Consider the following 19,675-nt stretch of genomic DNA (forward strand, 5'->3'; position numbering starts at 1 on the left):
TGCTCGTAGGATGATAATCGTATGGTTTGTGCGTCCTCGTCAACTGTGTTATTAGACTTCGCTAAAATTATTTCATGTGATAGAATAGTTACTAACATGGTTAATATAATAACTAACTTTATTAAATTATATAATAACTATATTTAAATAGGCGCCTGCATGTGGTTTCACATGTCACATTGATAGAGCTGTGATAATGTAATATTTATGGTACAAAGCAATGTGCGATTTCGGCAAAACACATCAACATGAGACTGTACAGATTGCTAGTGAAACAAACTTTTATTCAAAAAAATAAGAACAGAAACGTTGGTCATTTTATACGCTGGCAGAACATAACATTATAAATAGTGCTTTATTTAACATTAATAAATTGTTTTCAAGATATAAATATGAATATACAATTATTTCAGGTTTAAGGTGTTTATTTTTAGTTATACTTTTACAGACCATTTACCAATGAAACATCGTGGTACGTCTCTATTTAATAATTCAATAAATTTATAATAGGAGTAATAGTTGATGTTTTAAGACAATTTTATGTAAAAAATAAATAAAAAGGGTTTGGAATGTACTTAATTCTCTCATACGAAGAATTCAACACTACAGTATCATACTGTAAACATTTTTGTTTTTGTTGAATTGTTGAATTTTTATGAATTCCCAATTCATTTTAAAACAACTCAACTGATGTATTTAACTTTATTATTGTTTATGAAAACACATTATTACCAAATTGCTAAAATTCAGTCGATAAAAAGACTGGTCCGGCTCCTTACAGGCACGAATATTATATTTCGGTGCAGGCTACAGAGCACTGTGTGAACGAGCTGGTCTTACTGGATATCTGTTAGTGGAAATTCGTGATTATTTTCTTAAATACACAGCGCGGTAATTATTCATTCATTCATACCCCAAACAAAATACATGATACATTTTGACTATGAAACCAACAAACATGTACTGCACTTTATCAGGTACTACAATAGTGCCCTCGTTCACTAATGTCATTTAAACCAAAGAAAACGACAGTTTTTGATAAAAACTATATTTAAACATTCCATTTTTATTATCAATAATAAGCAATATTTATCATTTATTATAATTATTATGCAAATAATGTATATTATGTTGTGAAATTGATAGACAATGGTACTGGACAAGGCCTGGAATGTTATAGGAAGGAACTTCGGTTTTCTTGGGCTCAAACGGATTTTAATACTATTTTTTCTATATAAAAAAAACCGCCCTTCAATTCCTCCGCTGTTGTAAATCGATGATCTGTAAAATTGCTGCGAGAAGTCCCATATTATCTTCATCTGTGGAGCAGAATATAAATACAGTTGTTAGATAGTGGTTTGGTATTCATGATTTTGCAGTTTAGTATAGCAAGTCGCATATGCTAGTAATAGTAACCCCATTTTATAGTCAGACTGTTAGTTAGGTTTGCGTTTTGTATTCTGTCAAATCAGTTGGTTGTCAGTTGGTTATGATAAGTTAGTTTAGTTGGTTGATAGTCAGATAGTAGGGCCTAAGTTAGTATTTAGTTTAGCTAACCCGGTTCGGTAGCTAAAGGTAACGGTATTTGTCATCGTCCTGAAGCTGTAGGCCTAATAACTGGAAACTAAACCAAGCAAGCACGGACCAATGGCACACGTAACCAACGCCTACCCAGATCAGCACACCAATCCCCTACTCTTTTCGAATAATAGGGGGGTTTCGCAACCTTACGAATACGATAACGAAAACGGATACGTCACACATTTTTTAAACTTTTGAGCTGCTCCCATTTCAAATTCGTAAAGCGTATTCGTGTTGACGAATATCACCAGTCAAATTCGTAACTACAAAACGAATATAGTTTTTGATCTATTTTGCACATTTTGCATTTGAATCAGGAATGATTCATGATTTATAATATAATTATAGATTTATTGAAAGTAATTTTCTAAAGTAATTTACTAAAATGCCAAGTCAATTTTGATAAATAGTAGTTTTTAAAGTCCTCCCTCGCTTTGACGTTACGCTAGGCTAGGCCTGGGCAGCCAAGCAACACGTACCTGCGCTTCGTTCAACTTTACCGCAGTCATTTTTTTGTACTACGGCGCCTCAATATTCGTTGCCATGCGAAACAGATTTTTACTGGCTTACGAAAACGATTACGTGTGTTTGTGACGAATATGTTTAATGTTTATCGAATAACATAAGCTAGTTTATTCCCATATCATTACCATCATTTGCTGAAGGATTAAGCCAGTTTTATTAGACTGCACTATATATGGCAACATTCTCCAAACCCAAGAAACATATAGGCCTATAGCTTATAGGCCTACAATAAATACCAAGGTAGTGTTCACATACCTTGTACTGTTTCTGTATGTGTCCTTCTTCTACGATCAAGTCCTATACCTCTTTCAGGATTGTGACAGCGAATATGCCATACATAACAAGAGCAATCTGCAGGCGGTCGACTTTTGCAGTTTGAAGGGCAAGAACAAGCATCCACATCGGAAGAATTAATTGAAAATAAGACTACGGATAGATATAGTAGGGCTAGCCGAAAGCCTAACATATCTGAAATAAAAACGAGACAGTACTCATTAGGCCTATAAAAGGATTGATATAGATCTATTGTTTCTGTTACTAATACGATTATGTAAAATATTACCATTAAATTCATTCAATATACACTCGCCCCAATCCCTAACCCACCTCTCACACTTAAAACCGCATCACTACCGTATCAACAACAGAAATAAAAAAATCACTAATAAGAAAACAATAATTTAAAACCATAAACAACATAGGATAACATATGTATAGTAACTAAATAATGACAATATTAATGGAGAAGGAGCAGCAAATTCAGGAAAGCAAAGATATTTTGATAGTCAGTGTATCCATGACAACGTAACAATAATTAATTTTCTGGTGTAAAAGCAAAATCTTGATTTCTGCAGGTGTGTTGCAAGGCTTTTAGCTAAGCCTAATTAACTGTTTTTATGATTCATTTGATTAATTACTATTAGTACTTTAATTTACATACAAATATAATAATAACTAAAAAAATACCATTGTATATATATTTTCGAAGAAAAAAACCATATATATTCATACCATCATAAAGAATATAAATATAACAATATACATTTTAAAAAGAAATCCATCTCGGCCAATTTAAGGATCAGCACTGCGTACAGCGCACAATTCAATTAATAGTGACATCAACTACAGTGTGGTAATAGCTGCACTTGTTGGAGCATTTTAAGTGACAGATGTACACATTGGGTTATAACAAAACTTAAAAAGTAGAAGTTGTTATCATTAGTAGATGTGGTGAATTTGGTCAATACCTACATAGTGACAGCAGCAGACAGCAGTGACTGCAGACAGCAGTAGTAGCAGGTACATTATATAGTAGTAACCTATTTGCTACAGCGTAGCTATCATCAGTAGCTGCAGTAAGTGACTGACAATATCAACATAGTGACAGCAGTTTCAGCAACTACATTACATGTTAGTAGAGTTTTATTTGCCACACCTTAAGTAGTTATTTAGCAGTATAGCTATATATAGTACAGTTAGAGGAAAAATGGCAAAATCAGCACTGTGGTCATGTTACAAGTGTTGTCGAAAAATATAAATGATCTGATAATACTCTTAAAAGTATAAAGCCTTTTGCCATTTTTCCCTGACTGAGTATACAAAAGTGATAGTTAAGCAGCAGGATTAGCATCTACAATGTATAAGAGTAATTTGCCAATGTACGGATAAACAGTTATTTAGCAGTAGCTACAGTAAAGTGTCAGTATCTACATATAGAGACAGTAAAGTATTACAGCAGCATGTGCAGAATGGTGGCAGTAGGCCTGTAGTTGTAGTAGTAAAATTGGTTAGTGTGACAATGGTTCTAACAGTATCTGGAGGGATAACATAGTGTCATCATTAATCATTATAGGCCTACCTACAGTATTGTATTTTCAACAATGATACATACGTATTAGCACTAGCTTTAGTGGCAGTGAATGGCAGCCGATACCCTTGTTGTCGAAGTACTTTATGACTTAATTTGCTTTAATTTGAATTTGTGTGTACAACAAATTATAATATAGAATGGTACAATCGTAAATATTATTAGACAAGACACATTACATATGACACAGACAGACATTTGTTCGAAACTTAATTAACTTATCGAATGCTTTTAATGAAAAACCCATCACATTATCAACACTAGATAAAGATCACATGACCATGCACGAGTGTGGACAACTTTCGCGTTGGGAAAACGTGTTAATTTTGAAATAATGAAGTAATAAATTATTCCTAAAGAAAACGCCCGCAGATATACTCATCATCAGTTTTTATTTGTTAATGCCTTATTAAAAGATTTATTGTTCATTGGCAGTTGACTTTCGTCTTAGAGTTGTGCAGCATCTGATCGTGGTAACTCTGGTAGTCCGTACAAGTGTAAACACAGGAACTTGATGACGTAATACGCCAGACGATGTTTTATATATACTTTCCGCAGATCAAATCGTGACTATCATCACGAATGATCAATATTGAATTATAAATAATAGTGCAAATAAATTATCCCAAGTTTATTGTCATTATTTGAGGCAATTACTATAGTGACCAATTCTAATCACGCTTTCTTTATAGTTCTATTGACTCCCAAGAAATACAATTTAACGTTTTTATTCTAAATCAGACGATCAACAACCACTGTTGACTGACTTTTTGAGATTTGTCATGACCTCATAAATCAAAATACTATTTACAGTTTTTTTTTTTCCAGCTGTATTCTTAGTAAAAGTCGTTTGTTTAAAATCGTAATTTCCCCAGGCAATCTGTCTTTAAATCAAGCTACGTAATTCAAATTTCTAGAATCTATTGTATTTCATGTTAACGTGTTTATTGATTGATGCAATTCTAAAATAAATGTCTAAAGTGTGATGTGCCCAAATTTTGTAGTGATATGCCGAAATATGGTACTGATATGACATCATCATGCCCATGTTGGGCACACTACATTGTTTTTGTAACATAAAGTTTAGTAGTGTAGACAGAACTTGACATTTACTTTTAGCCATTTTTCGAAACTTTCCCTGTACTAGCAAAACAAGTATACGTTAATTTTTAACATTAAATCACATAAATAAAATGTATACTATACTCTATCTAAATGTAAATAAGTACAGTTTTTTGGCATGTCTCCCTCTATGTGTACATATACTGTAACTCACATAACAAAACAACTTTCCAAAAAGACAAAAAAGGGGGCGGTAGGACAATTGCACATTTTGTCAAATTTCAGTTGGTTTCATCAAAGGCTATAGTGGGAATAACATTTTGATAAATAACAGTTTTATTTTTTTAACAGATTCATTAGTATCTGTCTCCTTGGATTGGATTGGTTATTGGTTTGGCTATTCAACTAGTGGAACCGGGTTTTTTTAGAATTCTTTCCGCACATAAATATTTCTTGAGTTAGAAACCAGTTGGTATTTTCCCTAATTAATTAGGGTTAAAAATATAATAATTTAAACAGGACACAAATAAATAACAAGCAAAGTGTATTTATTTTTATGTAATTGTAATTTCAGGGAAATTCCCGCAACTATTATAGAGTAAATAAATTTAATTAAATACATCTAATGATTACAGAAATAGTTTTTCAAAATCCATTACATGATGTTATAAAGAAGTATCCATCCAAGTGTTTTATTTGTGTTGATTTTACGATTGTGTAACCAATTAAAAATGTTATACGTAAAGTAGGGGTGGTCAGACATATAATCATATATTTGAATTATTTGTACACATATCAAACAAGTATAAATTAATGTAGTCGCTAAGTGACCGAATCATTGCTGGTCCCATTAGAGTACGCTAATTATACTTTAATTGGTACTTAATTGGACACATCAACGAAATTCACATAAAACATAATTATATTTTTCGAAGAACCATTTTAGTACGTTTTAGCATTCTAATTTTAAACTTAGAAAAGTGTCAAACAGTCAAGTACACTTAACATAACAATAAATCATAATTGAAATGTAGACAGTGAAATTATAAACCACGAAACGGTAAAGATAAGAGAATATTTGTACCAGAGTAAAGAAGACGCACGCGCTGAGAGATTCGAATGCGAATACACCATTATTACGACGACCAAACTATACGTCATGTTATTTCATTTTGCGCGTGCGAAGATATTGTAACGTTTGTCCACACAGGTTTGATGGTTTCTGGGTCCCAGGACAACGACCAATATGACACATCGATTGGCCTGACCTAGGTTGATCGTTGGTACTCGCACATCGAAAGCTCTCTAATAATATCTTGATAACATTGTCTCAGAAGATGAATTGTTCATTAGCTCAATGTTACTGCATTAACACCTTTATGCAAATTAGTATAGGCGTAGCCTGTTTGTCTTTGTTTTTTCGACAAACATTTAGAATACAATGGTAATATAAGTGAAACTTAGGTGGAATTCCTCCAAATGAAATAATAATTTGATATTGTTTTCTACGTATAATTGCTTTTCAATTAGTTTTGTAAAACAAAATAATATATAATAGTTTGCGAATCTTTAGATTGTTTGATTTTGTCAAGAAACTCATATGTGTCATGATAAATTTCCTCCATGATATTACCAAGTCACATTGGGGGTCGTCTGTTAGCGACAACCTCGTGTTTAAAATGGATCATATGCCAACATGGTGTCTACTTTATTCAGTTACTCATTGTTTACACAAAATAGTATTACAAAAAGATACACCTAACTGTATCATAATATCTTCTCTAGGACATTCGGAATGATTTACAATGTCTCTTAAACAGCATGTTTAAAAAATAACATACTGAATTAAACCTTATTTAAACTCTAATGCAAGAAAAGAAATAAATCACTCTGGATATGCTCGTTTCATCAATACTCTTTTTGGTTTCGTCAATTGAAAACACAACTTTTAATAATAATAATAATAATAATAATAAGATTTATATAGCGCACATATCCACAAAAATGCTCAAGGCGCTTGTGAAAAACCATGAAAAAACATATAAAAATATAAACCTTGAAACATAAATACTACTGATAATTTTGACAAAAACCGAAATAAAAGAAGACCAATCGAACCCACATCACTGCTTCCGTTTACTAGCAATTTAAGGTGCATAGACCAGCCAGTACATAACTCACAGGTGTTCTCAGTGATGTGGGTATCTAGCTAAACAAATTAAATTGAAACCCAACACAAAAAGCTAGGCCAAAAACAAGGCAAAGCAACCATCACTGAGAAAGCCTAACAAAAGGCAGTGAGAAATGTAAACAAAGGACTTAAGAACAAAATATACTGAGCCTAGCACATTGATCTAAAAAGATCAAATTTTAAGGCAAAACAAAAAACAAGTGTTAAAATCAGAATGCTCGAAAAGATGTTAGATTAACAAATCCAGAAGAAGGCAATAAAAAAAAAAGTGAACAATAAAAGGAAATTAAACACTATCCAAGGCAAGCTTATTCAGCGCCAAGCATAGCCCACTTCATGGCTTTCAAGTAAAACAACAGTATATACCCATATAAATTCTTACTACACTGATATATAAACTATCTTCATTTGAGTTTGAGGTTTAGAGGTTTGTATGTTTTTGACTGATTAACTAATTCCATAATGTCACCATACTTCTTTAAGTACAGTTTTAGAATTCATTATAATACAAATATAATTTACTTGTTTGATGCATTGTGAAAAAAAACCAATGACGAATTATATACACAGTGCCTTGTCAAAAAACTGATCTCACTGATTGTATTGACATATTTTGAATCGATTTTCAGTAGTTTAAATCCATAAAATCAATGAATGAATTTAAAAAAAAAGTTACTCTATGGTTGCAGAAATTTATATTTTTTTCTTTTTCACTTCTTACAATTCTGTAATTACCAAAAAGGAAAACAAAATCTCAAAAGCATTGTATAATAAGAGGTAAAGACATCTAATCTAGGAATAGTTTAAGAAGAAATATGTATTTATTGTGATTTATTATTCGTTATTACTAGGAGGATTATGGTCTGTTACCACATAGAAACTATTCTGTTTATTTTATCTTAGTTTATCTATACATATATATATATATAGGCCTAAAAAAACAAAAATCCGTAACCGTAAAAGAAATTCACCGGAAGTGAATTCTCTCTCACACAACCGGTTTCTAGTTAAAATTAACCGCTTTTATAAGCTATATTATCAATTTTGTTGGGGTTTTTGCGGAAGTGAATACTTTTATTAAAACTACCAAAATAGTTTATTCAAAGTTTGATTTTTTTCTCTTCTATATTTTTAATCTTTTGAGGTAATAAATTATTTTAAACAATTTCAAAGATTATCTCTAGATAGAATCATATAATTCTTGACGTATAATTATATCCGTAAACTTCTTAAATTGAATTTCTATTTTTAGTCGCGTTGACGCGACTCTATAGTTCACTATGTCGGTCGGTCGGTCTGTCGGTCTGTCGGTCTGTCTGTCGGTCCGGTATCACTATGCGTTTTAGCACGCGACTTATGGCTGTTGGCCTTGTTTTTATCACATGTTAATACAAGATACATATACTAAAACCTCGAATTATTTTATTTATTTTATTTATTACAACCACATCCAACAGCGAAAAATCGCCAATTATATTACAGATGCCTCTTTAGATATAAATATAGAATTAAAAGCACATTAAAATACAAAACATGAAACATACAAAATGACAAACTTAAATCGATTTAAGAACTTTAGATTTAAATTTGGACAAAGTGTAAAAAAACAATATGGATAGTCTTATCTTTAATAGAAATTGAATTGAAAAGCTTGGATAATCTTTGAATGAAACCATTTTTGACTCGACAACGGGCAAGGGAAAATAAGTCGGTGTTGCGAGAGTTTTTTGAGAGAAAAAAATTACAAAATAATACATTTAAAAAGGGAGTTGAAGCATTTAAAAAGAAATACCAATTCGAAAAAGCTTCTCCGAGTATGAAGCGGAGGAAGATGAATTAAAGGACCTGGTTTGTTGTGGTTAATAAAGTAAATAAATTTGGATTGGACCCGTTCGAAATATGTTACCCTTTATAAATTGATATTAACTTGTGTTTGTTTTGTTGTTTTACATTGTCAATAAAGTGAAACTCACATATAATTACATTGAGTACATTGCAAATCCTTCTACTGAAGATGTAAGTGTCATTATACTATGCTTGGTTATCTTTATGTGGGTTGATATGACGGCATATTCACCAAATTACATGAAAAGTGTAAATTAATCTTCTAGAGCATTCGGGTGGTTACAGTAGCTAGTAGGCCCATGAGATTATCACATAATCATTTATATAGTGTTTGTTATTAGTGTGGTGTCGGATCATTTTCTTGTCAGGAATGATTGTTAAACTGAAGGTGTGCTACGGTATAGTATTTAGTTTATTGGTATTGCATTACTTTAACTAGGCAATAAAGTATGTTTAGAATCTAAATTTTGAGGGCAAACAAACTGGTGATTTTAAAAATATTCCATTGCAAAATTATGTTCATATTTATAAAATATACAAAGTAATTTATCTATTATCCGTCAATCTCTCCGAGATATCCAAAATAATATCGAAATTTTACGAATACAATACAGAAACACTTCTTAACAACAAATTACATTACAAATTTTGAACAACTAGATGGTACGCTCGTTTCGCTCGCGTACCATCTAGTTCGTGCCCACAGATGATTCTCGAATACATAGTAATTTCAGCGTAAAAAAACTGGCGATTTCAAATGTACGTACGGCAGGACTATAAAACATTGTCGTTTACAGAAACAAATAAATAGACACAATGATTTATGTAGTCAACCAAAATTAACACCTACAAACTTGTCACAAAATGAGTCCAAATTTGTTATTTGGACTCATTTAAACAAACCCAATTTTGTATCTATTAGAGTTTAGGGTTTTGTATCTAAAATTAGAGTTGAGCGTTGAGGAAGAGGATAGGTACAAAGAGGAACATTTTTTTAATATATTCTTTATTTATTCTTAGGCCTATATTAAATTATTCTTTATATTTCTTTATTAGCCACTCAGTAACGAAATATTTTTTTTATAGGCCTATAAATAATATACCACTAAATAGAGTAAAACATTTCCGATTTAATACTTTATTAAAACTGTCAATGTCTCATGGTCGATTGAAATAGTAAAGTACGTTTAAAGACCACTAATATGTTTATATTTTTGTAATTATTAATTAATACAAACGTTGAGAAACAACTGACAGTAATAAAGTATTATATTAGTATGTGTTTATAATCTAAAAGTAGGGGCTACCCACACTCACAGTGATAAAGTTTATTAGTATATTTGTTTATATTATATCTAACAGTACCAACACTACCGATCAAAAGTGGTTAATACCTATTTGCAGTATTGTATAGCATTACAATACTATTTCTGTTTATTCTCCAAGGGTCTATAAATTTACCTACTTGTGTTAAACCATGGAGGTATATAGTTAAACGAAACAATTTGGAATGTTCCATTCATTGCAAATCAATACATTTGTATAAACGTATATTAAATCTATCAAAATAGTATTTTTTAAAGAAAATCGGCCTGTCTTCAACATTATGATGCTGTACTCGAGCTGTTCAACCTGGTTTCAGCCATTAAAAACAGTTATCGTAGGAGGAGATAGGAACATTTGAAATCGCCAGTTTTTTTACGCTGAAATTACTGTGTATTCGAGAACCATCTGTGGACACGACCATCTAGTATCCATACATTTACGTAAGGGAAAAATTCGGTAAATCGCGCGTTATTTCTAGAATGTTTACTTGATGGTATATAAAGTTTTTGCCCTTACGTAAATTTATATATAGATATAATATATACTGAATTATAGATGAGGGCGTATCAATTTGATCTCTGGTGCGCGTGCGTACAACTGAGGACTAGTTGTGTTCCAACCGTACCACGCCGAGAATGTTAAAGGGTCGTTATCCGATCGAGTTAAAGAACAATACCATGAAAGCCCCAGAGTGGTCTAATGGTTAGGGCAACTGCATATCAAGCAGACGGTCCGAGTTCGAGTCTCGGTTGGGGCGACTTTTTCTCATTCTCCCAGATTTCCTCATCTTTATCGTTTCAAAAATTAATTAAATAATTTTCAGTGTATCACCGGGCGGTTTGGAATTTATTTCTATGCCTGTTGTATTTATAGATATAGATTGATATAAATTTCTCAATTAAATTAAAATATTAACATTGTTACTTTATAAAATTGTTTATTCGGGCTATTTTTTTTTTTTTTGTAACTTATACTTTCCCCAAGTCATTCAGGAGCATTTCACCAACACACAATGATTGTCATTGTCTATAGTGTATTTCGTGTCACTTATGAAATATAGAAATGCTCAGCACCCGATTCTCGGTACGGTATCTTGAATTCTCCATTGGTATTGGTTCGTGCACGTTGGTATTGGTTCGTGTAAGTTAGTATTGGTTCGTGCACTTTTGTTTAATTCGTAAACTTTGATATTGGTTTGTAAACTTAATTATGTTAAGTAATACATTTACTCTGATTAATAATATCTAGAATTTGTTTAATTACACTAGCATGCAACATTTTTAGAAATGAACCGGCAATACTGTAAGTAATTACTTAAATAAATATATTTGTCTTATACCGTAGCCCACGAGATTTTAAAATATGAAAGACGCATTTCTAAGAACTACCAACTGAAAGTCAATAACTTCTATTAGAGCAAGAGCTTACATCAACTTTTAGTTTCATAGGTTAAATATGGACTAAAGTATTCCACGTGTAGGTCTAAATTATGGGAGCTTTTTTTCTTCTGGGCCATTCGGTCATTTTTTCATTCATATCATGAAAATATTTCACAGACAATCTTTTTTTAACTTTTATATTTTTTTTTAAATACATCTCAGTATGGTACTGAGAAAACCGTTTGTCATCAAATCAATCAGTCCAACCAATTATTGACTGAAATGATATCCTGAGATTTATCGGAGGAAACTACTGTAGTCGGTCGGTTGGCTGACTGTGGATTAAAAACAGATAAATGATTGCCATGTATTATGGAAACAACCGCTCTTTCTGTCATTGACAAATTACGCAACTTGCACGGATAACACCTTCTGACGTACTATGTTTGCTGAAATTTCACGTTTGGTTACACGGTTGAGTTAAAAATAGAATGAGATCAACCATGTCTTCAACGCAACCAATACATAACGAATGATGAGTGAATTAAAGTAACCTCAGAAATAATTAATGAGTTATTTATATATATATATATATTCTAATACAAATAGTGCAAACAGATATTTGTTTGCTATGTTTTCGTCCGGTATATCTGGAAAATCGGATTTAAAAATGTATTCATACTGACTGATATAAGGACATTATTAATTAATTATTCATTTTTGTCTATACCAGACATGATGTGTTGCCTTCGTTCCACTGACATATCTGGTCCATAATTCTGCACCAAGATTTACTCTTTGAAACTAACTTCTACTCAACCAACTTTCGATTCATTTAAAATCTATTAATTAAAAAAAACTTACCTGCACAGATAAATTCACGATAAAATGTACCTTTATATGTGCTGTTCCGCCGTACCACGCCGAGAATGTTAAAGAGTTGCTATCCAATCGAGTTCGAACAATACCATGAAAGCCCCAGTGGTCTAATGGTTAGGACATCTGCATATCAAGCAGGAGGTCCGAGTTCGAGTCTCGGTTGGGGCGACTTTTTCTCATTTTCACAGATTTCCTCATCTTTATCGTTTCAAATTAATTAATTAAATTTCAGTATATCACCGGGCGGTTTAGAATTAATGTTCTTTGTCTGATTTGTTTATATATATATATATATATATATATATATATATATAAATCAATGAAGTTGCGTAGCACTGTGTGTGTGTGTGTATTTACAGTATGATTTATATAATGATTTATATATAATTTACACAAACAGTGCTCATATTCGGAACATGATCTCATAATCGCGTCGAGCATAGCTCATTGGCGAAAGTTCCGTATTTTTTAGTTGTATGAAAAAATGTCTCTGGCGGGATTCGAACCTGCAACCTCTCGCTTACAGGGCGAGTATCATACCACTAGACCACAGAGCCATGTATGGTATTATCACAGATTTTCACCCACCAGATACATTCTCTCATACAACAAACGCCCTCACAATCAGTGGAGGCTTATATATATATATAAATCCAAAGGCAAATTACTGAAAAAAATGACAATGCTGTGGATCTCAATGGAGATACAAAAATAAAAAGCGAAAAGCTAAATCAAAACGATAAAGTAAACAGCCAGAAAAGTTAGCAGAGCTTTCGGGCAACACTAGCCCTTCATCAGTGCAAGTGATATATATATTTATTTTCGGAAATAAAAATAGTATTATTGTTATTAAATAGTGGAGCTGTAGCTTGGTGGTCAATGTGCTTGCCTCCCAATCCCCATGTCCAGGGTCAATCCTGACCTAGTGCCAAGGTTGTATCTCATGACTCTTTCAATTCCACTCCATACTTCGTCGATGAAGTGTAAATGGGGTCTTAGTCTATAAGTAAGTCTGGACTCGCTGTCGAATGTGTATGAAATAATAATATCTGTGTTGTATGAATATAAGTAGTGTGTCGTTTTTACGGCCCGCAAGTAAGCATTGAAAATGCTTACTGGACTTATTAAATCTCAACCCTAATCATTAAATGTACGTTCGGTTGTATCTTAAGATTCCAGGCTAGTGATCTGGATTGGTTCTACTTTTAAATAATGACTAACTAGCGTGGAGACTCAATTAGCGAGAGAAATATAGAATACTCATGCAATATAATGTTTAACTGAAGAAGCATCAGCCGAGATTAAAATACTTTAAATATCTAATAGGTATAATTAACATTTGGTTATTTGATACGTACACTTCGGTTTTAAGGCAAATATTAACTGTCGACTTAAATATACAGGCTTGCCAGAGAGTGAAAAAGTCGCTCCAACGAAGACTAGTTTTGCGTACAGTGGAGTCTGGGCCAAACGCTAAGTGAATTGGAGCGGCAAACATTATAGTGCTAGCATTTTAAATGGCATAGCTTGCCGCACCTACCATTGATTATGTGAGGATAGGATTTGGATAAAAGGTTTACAGTAAATCAATCTCATGGAAATTCAACTTATTAGTACATTTTTATTATTACTGTATTATTGTTGTTGTGTCGTTGGTTGTGTGATTACACATAATGTTGGCAATTTTCTTTCTTTTTAACGTAGCCTATTTTTCCCCAGAATATAGATTTGTCCTCAAAAACGTCTGTTACTGATTCATCTTAAATTACTAATCAAATATATTCTTCTTTTATTGCACTTTATAATGTCATCGACATTGTTATCTGTTGTGGATATCATATATGTTTTTTCGTACTACGAACTCAAAAGTGTGTTACTTAGGCCTACATTTGGAACGGCTCATAATAATGTGTAATGATCAATGTGAAACACGTGACCATAGATATTCACATATGAATTTGAGCTAACAATGGATAATCTAAACTATTCTAAACTAGAGGAGATTTATACAATAGAGGGCGATATGTATAAACCTCGTGGATGAAAACTATGTTGTTATCATTGTATCTTTATATTAAACTACTATCAGAAAAAAATATGTGGTGGTTTTAAAGAATCTATTAATTCAATCTATAAAATAGTATTCCTCGATCTAAACTTAGTCAATAGTTTACTATAGGCGTTTGAGTCTGAAAGTCGTTTATAATACAGTACCTACTAATTAAACTACATATCAGTATCAATTTCCATACGTTTACAACAATTATATGTGGTGGTTTTAAAGAATCTATTAATTCAATCTATAAAAGAGCTTTCCTCGATCTAAACTTAGTCAATAGTTCACTATAGGCGTTTGAGTCTGAAAGTCGTTTATAATACAGTACCTACTAATTAAACTACATATCAGTATCAATTTCCATACGTTTACAATGTATTTCATTTAATGTATAATCACTTTTTAATATACTGTACTTTCGATGCTGTTTTGTCTACTTTATACAGTACCGGTATATCTATATATACATTTTTTTCTCTCAAAAATATAATAATAAAGGCATCGTTGCTATTAATCTTAGACGATTGCCTTCATAATCGTTCAATTAAGACTAGATTACATTAAACATAATAATTCAATGTTTACTTTTCTTGAGTTTATGTTCAGGATAAGTCATTAAGTACATCCACAAATATCAAACAAGATTAATACAAATAAAATTAACAATTATTTTCTGTTCGTCTTTCGTGATTGTGCTAACATTCTTTTTTTCCCTTCTTGAGGTTCTTTATATTACGTACTTATTAGTATTAGAATATGGAGTAAATAAATATTGGATTGAAGTAACAAATGATATAAACTATATACAATAGTACCGAGCGTTGTTGCTTATTGTAACAAGAATAAACGCGAATATAATTATAACGAAATTGCACTCTTGATGAATAATGACCTACTACTACCGAGGTTTGTTATTAATTATTTACTTTTCAATAATACATGTATTAATTACTACTACACTCGTTGATACAAAGTTTACTATGTGTGTAATTCTGAAAAGAACTGTTGTTGTTTCTCTCTCGATCATAAACTCATCATAACATAAATCATTTATCTTCCAATGAATCACTGGTTTATTTTTAAATCTTTTTGATTGTGATTATTTTGCTATCACATTGTATTCTTAAAAAAGAGATCGTAGTAAAAAATGCATAATGGCCAACATTTTATCTTAAGTGTGTATGTGTGTACAGGTATATATATTCAGCGAAAAATCTTAAGGCTTTTAAAGCAAACGTGCTAAATTTCCATTCGTGATATAAGAAGAAACATCCTATGAATGAATGTATAGGCTATACTAATTAATATATTACTAATTCAGGAATATTGTTAATACTGTAAATTTACCCTACAACCTGGGATGACTGTTTACCGGACGTGGATAATTCCTTCAAAATCCTAATTATTAATTATAAAAGGAATGAAAAGAAAATCTGTATTTTGAAATAAATCCACATAATTAGTGAATTTTCTCTTTTTTTAGTAACGTTTTTAAAAATGTTTCTCACAAAAGATACAATTCTCTTCATTTAACGATTGAATAACAATTCATATTTGTTTTATAACACACCTATTTTATTTAATTATACTACCTTCGTTGAATGACATTTCAAAGGCTAGGGCCTGCACTGGTGCTTGGATTTTGGCGTCGCCTAAAAATCTTAAAATGTTTACAAAATGCTGGTCGTGCAATAGAACCATTTAATTAATCTTTACCGAGTAATAATATCATTGGATACAAAATCACTGCACAGTAAAGCCATTGAAAAAAAACATTACCATGCAATTGTATACAAATAATGAATGGTTCAAGATACGACATTCAGCATTAACACCGCTGTCTATTCATAATATTACGAACGATTCTCAATTATAAGTAAATAAAATTATGTCGTTTATGTCGATAATAAAGAAAGCTCCAGCTGATCGTCGAGGGACAAATCAATTAGTATTTCTGTATTTTACTATCAGTACATAATCGGTGAGCGATATCGGATTAGTTATCGATATTATACATTGCAGTAGTATATAAACAACGTTACAAACAAAATAAATAAAAGAAATTAACAAAATTAACATAATAGTGTATGGCTAATTTCAAAGCAATTAACTATTTAACTATTCTAATCTGTCTTGAGTGATAGTTTGGGGAAAATCCCATGCTGTTCCCCGGGTTCACTTCTTCATTAATAGATTAAAGACAGATAAACTCAATATACAATTACCGATGTTATAGGCCTGTGTATTTTATACTATTGTTTTTTCTAAGTGTCTGAGGTATGTTTATCTCATATCACTACGAAGAAATGACTAACTATAATCAGACTGATTTTAAATGAACTGATTTTAAAATCAGCAGTCTGGTGGAAAAAAATCATTAGAAAGTTTAGGTTAATTTTGTCTAGCCTCATAATGTAAGTCATGACTGATGGCACTGCGCTAAACCTAGAATAGTACATTCGTACAAAATAGTTTTTAAATTAAAAGAAAAACATTTTTAAGACGTTTAAAATACACTTACCTAGGCCCTGTTTTTATGAATAGTCCTAATACGGATTTTGTTGAATATCCGCCTAGCTTAGACACGTGTTCTCGTCTCTGTCAGGTAAGTATTACAATATCAATCAACAGTACGCTGCCCAGTATGATATGCACTACAGACACTGTTAATATTTGTTCCAACGTGCATACTCCAGAGTAATGATTAAAGCCAGCAATTCTCGCACAGCGTTTATATAATCTTGGACAAACCAAGAAGACACGGAGCATGCGTGATTAAGTTTTTATTAAGATTAATGACGTAAACAATGTCTTATAATAACGTTGATAGATGTTGAATAATAGAACTTTAATAGATAATTATAGTTTTCTATAAGTATTATTGGTTGATTGAATATGTGATATATGACTGACTTACACATCCCTTTCTCACTCAATAAACAAAAATCCCCTCCTCCACACTATTCAGTCTCTACTCTAACACCCCCATCTCATTCTACCCCACTACATTTTTTCTACCCACAATCATCATCAATTTTTGGTTTATCTTTCTTTCTTTCATTAAGGTTTGTAAAACAAATCATGAGAAAGAAATGATCATGTACAGCAAATTAATTATTACCTTTCTTAATTTATCCATGACAACACTGAGATTAATGCTAAGTTTGAAATATTTTACTCTGAGACAAACAGGACAAAAATATATGAATAAGTGCAGTGCAATGTTATTTGCACGGCGTCGTCATTTGTTTCACTGGTGCGATTTTGTTTCACTCCAACCAATAATAATAATAATATGCCCATGGTGTCATAGAAAAAAAATCAGTCTATTTGAAACATTAATAATATTGAATTGAGATTCAGTCGGTATTTAAATTAACCTCCAGGTTACTAATTAATATTAGTTTGTTTCACATCTGGGAGTAAAGAAAATGTATTTTATACTCTTTGTGGTGTTTTTGTAAAGCGGTGCTGCTTAGTGAAGAAAGATTTCTGATAACGATACATTAATTATTGCATTTATTCGTTTCATTAAGGATAATCATTCTAGTTTCTAGTAATCAGATTTCTTTCATTATAGTCTTTAAATTCAGTTTTTCTCTCTCGATACTATTGTTTGGTAATTGTCCCCGGGAATTTCATCTATGATTTTAAAGGAACTAATTGTCATTACTAACGATTATTATATAATTGTATAATAGATTTTAAAATTCAGTGACAGATTTGGTAAAAATGTATAAGCATATATACTTTTATATTGAGTATCTATAACATTTACGTACAAAAATAAAATCCAATTTAATGTTATCGTAACACGTTCGGAGTAGTCTATTTATTATGCTTTAATAATTGTACTATATACAGACGATAAAGAATGAAGATAAATATTTAACTGGAAAATTATTACTTTTTTGTTGAACCAAAACAATACATACATTGGTATAAATATCTTTAGTGACGTTATACAAATTGTGTATGTGTTTTTTTTTTACGTAGAAGTAATTATTTTCCAGCTAATTATATTCGGAACAAGATGAATTTATTTAATAGTGATAAATATTTACATTTTTCTTACAGAAAACAAATGAAATCGAAAATATGTGTTCATAGAATGATATATTAACCATTTATGCTGTCTTTGATGAACATTATTGTTTTAAACAAAATTGCTTTTACAAACTAGAAAGCCACTCCGAGAGTGCATACCTCCGCCTACTGTAAAATTTTCCTACATAAGATTTCTTCGGTAAAAAATATATATATATATATATGTATTTGTGTGTGTCTTAATACTGTTTGTGATTGAGGTTAATTTCACTACAAGCACGTGTATGTGAGTTTGGTGTAATGGTTATGTAACAAGCCTTTCAATTAACAATAGCTTCAATTGACTAACAATAGAACAGCAACGCGAAAATCAAACATGTGAATTTGAAAAGAAATAGGTTTTTATACTACTCGCATCAAAAAACGTGCACATTAAATCAAATTATGTTTTAAAATTACAAATCACAAATTATAACTCTTGCCTCTTGTACAAAAATGAAGTTTTTTGGACAAGTAGTTCTCGAGAACATTTGGGACCATGGTCCCAAATGGTCCCAACATTTAATGGAATGGTCCTTGACCACATATCTATCTGTATATTTATTTTGGTAAAGATGTTGTAATTGCTTTTTGAGTAATCCTACTAACAAACAAACAAATGAAAGCACTCAGAAACTGAGTGAAGTACTTGGCAAAAATATATCCACTGATTGGGAGCATGTTGAAAGATACATTTTTTTGCTTTATGTATTAGCTTTACATGGTTTATAATTTGGTTAAATAATTTTAATACAAACAATCCCGGCATTACAATAATGACCTTTCTGAACTAAAGATTAACCAGAATAATGGTCAAGGAGTGTCTTGAAGCTGTGCCTTAACCCATGTAGTAAGCTTGACCGCTCAGTCAGTCGACT

The 19,675-nt window shown here is 31.5% G+C and overlaps 1 long non-coding RNA gene and 2 other non-coding genes across 3 annotated transcripts; 1 reads left to right on the top strand and 2 right to left on the bottom strand.

The window, feature by feature from the left end:
• Positions 1-307: 307 nt before the first annotated feature.
• LOC140039805 (uncharacterized) lies at positions 308-17,401 on the bottom strand. Its single transcript, XR_011842596.1, has 3 exons — positions 17,233-17,401; positions 2,362-2,574; positions 308-1,319 (listed from the first exon to the last, which is right to left on the bottom strand). It is a non-coding gene; the product is annotated as an uncharacterized lncRNA (long non-coding RNA).
• Positions 12,752-12,823, top strand: Trnad-auc (transfer RNA aspartic acid (anticodon AUC)). Its single transcript has one exon. It is a non-coding gene; the product is annotated as a tRNA-Asp (tRNA).
• Positions 13,141-13,212, bottom strand: Trnat-ugu (transfer RNA threonine (anticodon UGU)). Its single transcript has one exon. It is a non-coding gene; the product is annotated as a tRNA-Thr (tRNA).
• Positions 17,402-19,675: the final 2,274 nt, after the last annotated feature.

This window comes from Antedon mediterranea, chromosome 2, assembly GCF_964355755.1.
Source record: "Antedon mediterranea chromosome 2, ecAntMedi1.1, whole genome shotgun sequence".
NCBI classification, from domain to species: domain Eukaryota; kingdom Metazoa; phylum Echinodermata; class Crinoidea; order Comatulida; family Antedonidae; genus Antedon; species Antedon mediterranea.